Raw genomic sequence first — 6,416 nt, 5'->3', positions numbered from 1 at the left:
TATTAATGACACATTCTTGGAACATTACTATATTTTGAATCACATGTTATCATTGCACAAGTGTGTACATAAAATTAACAATAGATTACTCATCATGAGAATTCCCAAAGCATAAACACTTGTGCACTATCTCTGATATTGCTCCCAGATGTTCACACGTAGTAAAAGGAAAAAGAAAGACTGTTCAAGCAAAATAAATAAAACTTCTCTGATAATCTTGCATAAATGACATCAAAATTATAATTTCTTAACTATATTCTCTATTGATAAACTGTATCTCTAAATTAGAGTAATTAGTATCTATTCCCTGCTTTCTAGTTTTTCCCTTAACCTTTTGACCCAATAACAATTCTACAGCATTTTTATTGGGGTAAATGTTCACAAACACTTTGGGCACTGAAACAGGTCCAAATTATCTTCCCTTTCTTTAGGAATTCTAATTCCTTTCACTCACTTTTCAAGAAATAAATGTGAGCATTTACCATATTCCGTGAACTGGTCTAGGTATACTGGCCACACCTGCATCCCAGCAAATGTCATCCCTGCCTTTGTGGAGATGACACCAGGTGGAGTGAGGGTGGAGCAGGCTGGCTGAGGAGACAGGCCAGAAACAAGTAAACAAATAACAAGTAAATGTACATAATGAAGTCAATATAGTAGATGGTTCATGAAAGGCACTGCTCAGTGGATGTCTCACTAACGAGGGTATGTGAGAAGTAAGACCTGAATCATTATCGAAAGTGAGATATGAAGAGAACTGAAGAAAACGTTTTCTAGACTGAAGATCAGAAGGAACAGAGACCCAGAAAAGGAGTTCAGCTTGTGGGAAGAGCATAAAGGACAACATCGCGTGCACGGCAAGAGTGGAAAGGAAAACAGCAGGGCCGGTGAGGCAGGAGCCAGATAATGTAGCATCTCCCAGGCAAAAGTCAGGAGCATGGATTTTATTCTAAAAGTTTGGGAGAAGGCAGGAAGAAAATAGAGAGTTTTATGTAAGAGAATGCATGATTGGATTTATAGCTTAAAAAACTACTCTGGCTACTCAAAGAGAAGAAACTATAAAGGAACAAGCAGGACCAGTTACATAATTTGCAAAGTACAGCACAAAATGGAAATTTAGAATGCTTTGTTCAAAAACGATGAACAATTTCAAGTGGATTACAGTAGAACATTAAACCAAGTGAGGGCCCCTCTGTGTGTGGGGTCCTGTGTGATTAAACAGATCCCATTTCCATGAAGCCAGCCAGCCAGCCAGCCCTAGGTTCTCTCGTTTTTTCTTTGTCTCTCTTCCTCTTCCCCCACCCCCACTCCACTCCTCACCTCCTCTCTGTCCACCCGCCTCCCTGGCTCACTACTTTCTTTTTCTTCTCTACATCTCTCTTACCTTCTCTAATGATCGACCTATTCTGCTTATTCAAGGTCTCTACTTCCCATAATTGGGTCTGCCATGGTTGTAAACTCAAGTCCAATTTTACATTAAGTTTCAACTTAGACCCCACAAGCAACAACATACAGAGTAACCTCATTTTTCTCCTGAAATTATCAAGGGGAAAATATAATCCATTCTTCATTCTCTAGGGAATAGTTCTATCATGGACTGATCATCCCCCATCAGGGGTAGGTGGAGTATCATATAATACAAAAATGACCACCTGGACCTGCCCTTTAGCAAGAAGTTTCTTCTTTGGGGGCACTTTTTAAGTAATTTCAGTATGATGTGGCTGCAGTAAGAGTTCCGAAATATATTTGGATCCATCTCTGTTTTGAGAGAACAATACAAATTTTAATGCAATGAACCTAAGTGTTTGACCTCCCCTCTAAAAAGCTCATTGTCATTTTTAATTTGACATCAAAAATTAATTTGGGAATATTTTTTATTTCCATGATACATGGTCAAAAAAGTTTAAATATTTGCAAGAAAAAATAAAAGATAATTGCTTCTGTGATATTTATCATTGTTTAATAACTGATATATTTCTTTTACTTTAAAATTGCTTGTATGCACTAAATGGCATAAAGCAAAAAATAATTACTAGCTTGCACTTATCAAGGGAAAACTAACTTTTAAAATTAATTGCTAGTCAAATTGAAGACTGCCTCTGTATATTACATACTGGATCATTATGTTTTATTTTTGAACCAGAATGTGATGAAGTATGAACTGTAAGTGTGAAAAGCGCTATGTCTATGGGCAACCTTCATCATCCTGTGTACCACTGATATTACACGTTCCCTTTTTGAGAGTCAAGAGACTTGTTTTACTTCTCAGAGCTAAGATTAGAACAAAAGGCAATGGATTTCATTTCAGCATATTTTGTTTTCCGCAAAGCCAGACTAATAATGAGGACCCTAAATGAATTTGAACAAGAATTTCGCCATATTAGCCACCTTTATGAAATGGAATGGTAGCTATTTCAAATGAAAGAGTTCAATCTTATAATTTTTTGATTAGATAGATCTCTAGAAAGTTTCAACATGCAGTTTTGGCACAGGAAACAAGGTAGACATTTTTGAACATGACAAAATCATACTTTTGTTTTTTACAGTTTATTCATTTATTTTTACCCAAATGGTGGCACACTGTATACACCATTCTGCACTTTTTTTGATTTAGCAAAAATCTTGTTCCATTTTGATATGTAATAAACCCACTTCCTTCTTGTTAATAGGTGAAAAATATTTCACAAAAATATCCAATGCTTCACGAATTTGCATATCATCCTTGCACAGGGGCCATGCTAAAATAATACATTTGTAAAAGCTACTTTTATTGTCCAATTGTGTTTGATTTTATATGCTAAATTTTCTATTCTTTAAGTTTAGCATCTCTTAAAGTATAGTACACAGGCTATCTTCATAGAATCATGGATGATAGATGGTGGGGAGGAGGGTGTGATATAAACATAGATTCTGGGCTTCACTTGAGGCATACCTACTGAATCAGAACACTTAAGTTATTTTCTATGACTCCCTCTCTCCATCACTACCACCAGAAATGATCCAAAAGTGATTAGAAATGGTTCATTCTCTTCAGCCCCATCACCTACCAACAAATTCAAAGTTTGTTCCTTTTGAGGGCTTGTCTTCTCCACGATGACTGACAATGGAAATGCCTATTCCCTTCAGGGAAAACCATGGGACTGTGATTAGGCCCTTGTTCTCATTAAAGTAACTATCAGAACACAATACACAACCCAGGACATTCAAGTTACTTAGACTTACATAACCTTGAGACTCGGTCAGGAAACCTCAACTCCAGGTGGAGCAGCACAAAAAGCCAGGCCAAGCTTTACTGGGTCTTTCCCAAAGATAGTGTTATTTGTGCATCCTGTACTTAGACTTCTGGATAATCTGCCTCACTCTACACTGTTGAAAACAAACTACATTTATAGGCACAGTGTCATGTTAGTCCATTAAAATAAAAAATTTTCCTCGTTTCATTAAAAGCAAAAGCCTACAGAAACTCATCCAAGATCCTAAAGAGAGTTTTTTTCCCAAAGTCTTTTCCGAAGGTAAATCTTACCTCTGATTCTTTTTTTTATATATTAAAAATATAATGTATTTAACTCAGTGCATCTAAAATATTACCATGTCACCATTTGATAAATATAAAAGTAATCATTGAGATATTTCACATATACTTTTATGCCAAACCATTGATATATGATGTGTACTTTATACTTACAGCATGTTTCAGTTTGTGTTAGTCACATGTCAAGTGCTTGATAGCCACAAGTGGTAGTAGCTATCATATTGGATAGAACAGATCAAGATGACGCTAAGGTCCCTTCAACTCTTAACTTTGGTACATGTCTCATTATTATATATCTCATGATGCCTGAGTCTTTTTAAATGGCTATGGTTTAAATCTAACTCATGATAAAATAATTAAGGTCTTTAGCATTTTTTTAATTAGGAACTGAAATGGTCTAACAAAATTATTCTTTTCTAATTTCATAATTTATCTTCTCCTCCTAATAAGGAGAAGATAACAAAAGTTATAGTATATAAACAATGTCCTTTGATATATTTAAAACTAACATAGCCAAAATCAAAATTTTATTCAACAGAAGACTTATGCAGCATTTTCATTGTTTAGGCATATACAATTTCACTCATGTAAGTTGCTTGCTGTATTTTTTGTCAGATCAGCTGAATGTCAGACATATAATTGAATTTTGAAATCATCAATCTGCTCTAGGAGATATACACCACCACACTGGCATAAAGAATTGGTTTAGTGCAGATAAATCTACTAGCTCTTTGAAATCTAAGACATGCATTTCTTATAACGAACCTAGCACTATAGGGCTTAGAGTGACCCATTACACATTTCCAAAATGAATGATTGTTTGAAACTGTTAGAATTACCTCAGTATTAATCTATAATAAAATTAGAAATGCTTGTGAAAGACACAGAAAAGGGGAACACCTTTCTTTTTAAAGTTACCATGATTCTACAAAAATTCCATATATATTTATTTGGAAATGTATATTATGTATAATATGGATGCTCTTGATGCAAATTAAGCCTAATTTTTATTTTAACTCTGAGGAGAACAAAATGCAAAAACTCTTCCTTCTAAGTTGCAAGAAGTGTTTTAAGTTTTCCCTCTCTCAACACTCAGAGTTGTGCGTTTTGATAGATTTATCTGTTAAAATGTTTTAACTTTTTAATATTTCCAATAAGTAGTGGTTATTAGTTACAGATACTATTCAATTAGTGTAATCATTTGCTTTTGAAAAAAAGAAACAGAATTACACATTCTGTTGATGCTCTTTGCCTAGTTATCAAGAGAAAACAAATCACATTACTGATTTTTGTTCCTTAAGTGAAAAGAATATGTATGTGTTATACATTGATATATTCTTCTTATTCAAAAATGGAATTAAATTTTTGTGGATTCAAGAGTACATGAGAATAGGATTTGTAGTTTTTCTATAACCATTTTTTTTCCCTTCAAGTCGTGTTACAGTAGTGAAAGTAATCATGATGGTCTTATTTTCTAAACTATTAGGAGAATGACAAGCCCAATTTTTGCAGTGGCATTTATTTTGACATTTCTTTCAATATTATACTATTATCCAGAAATAAAAATGAGAAAAAAAAATCAAACCTGTTTTTTTTTAGTTCAAAAATGAAAGCTTCAGGGGTGCTTTCAAAATTATTCTGAATGTTGTTTTTATTGAAGAGCTCAATGAATAGGAGAAGTAATAAAGTTCTCGGCAATTTATATAAATCCTATTTATTGGTAGTGTCTTTTTCTAAAGAAAATTTAAAGAAAATGGGTTGTATACCTAAGAGTTGTATACTAAGAATCACTGGTCTAATTTTAAATATCAACTAGCATTTTCAAAATGCAGATAATCAAATAGTCAATAAACTTACATCAACAATTACTGTGGAAGAAATGGCACTCTCTGTTGGCATTTCAATTACGTTTGCTCACAAGAAAAGCAGCATATGCAAATCATTACTCATTTAAATCAAAAAGTATTGAGTAGAGAGGTCACACATGTGACAAATCAGATCAAGAACAGTCTATGATAATTGGCTTTTATAAATAGCTTGTTTCAGAATAATTTTTGCCTATTTCACTTAATCTGAAAAAATGGGGATCTCAGTCTTACTAAAACAATCATGAAATATTAATAAAGTTTAATGAATTATTATTATCCTGATTCTAAGTTCTCTTCAGGGCATCTTTCTATTATAATAACAAGAGACCAATAGAGACGTGTAAATGAGGAAGATCATTCACTGATTGGCCTATACTTGAAATCATCATTGCAGTGTTGGGTTCCTGACTTTGTCCTGATTTATTCTATTTTACTCTCTTTACTCTGTTGCATTATCTCCCCAATGATATTTTTTCTTCATTAGAATTAAGAAGAACTATAAATAATACTATCTATTTTTGCTGGACAAATCTTTACTTTTCCTTTAAGAACCATTTCAAACATTTTCTTTCTTTCTTTCTTCTTTTCTTTTCTTTTCTTTTTTTTTCTTTTCTTTTCTCTTTTCTTTTCTTTTCTTTTCTTTTTTTATGAAGTCTTCCAGGTAGGCTGTCCTTCTGACATTCTGGATTCACATCTCTTCTTGTTTATCACCATACATTTTAATGAAATATTGACAAGATTCTCCTTAATTCTTTACACTAGGACTGTATTTCACTTATTCTCATAGAACTAATAATGTTGTGATGGGAAAATAACATTCAGCCAAGTAAATGTCTAGGTGTTTCTGCCTTCCTTCCTCCTTTGCTTTATTTCTTCCTCCCTCCCTTCCTTCCTCTTCCTCCACAAATACAAAACCTATTCTACAACATAAAATGATTTTATTTCTTTGCGCAAATTTTACCTTGTAAAATTATCTTCATGATTATCTTATATGTTGGTTTGTAAATATTCCATTT

The 6,416-nt window shown here is 33.3% G+C and overlaps 1 pseudogene; it reads right to left on the bottom strand.

Annotated features, from left to right (window-relative positions):
• Window positions 1-2,685: 2,685 nt before the first annotated feature.
• Window positions 2,686-2,802, bottom strand: LOC124502788 (uncharacterized; annotated as a pseudogene).
• Window positions 2,803-6,416: the final 3,614 nt, after the last annotated feature.

This window comes from Lynx rufus, unplaced genomic scaffold (genome assembly GCF_022079265.1).
Source record: "Lynx rufus isolate CCGP_SWC_20201006 ecotype Redwood Valley unplaced genomic scaffold, mLynRuf1.p SCAF_7, whole genome shotgun sequence".
Classification (NCBI taxonomy): domain Eukaryota; kingdom Metazoa; phylum Chordata; class Mammalia; order Carnivora; family Felidae; genus Lynx; species Lynx rufus.
This window is presented reverse-complemented; position numbering and strand designations above follow the sequence as displayed.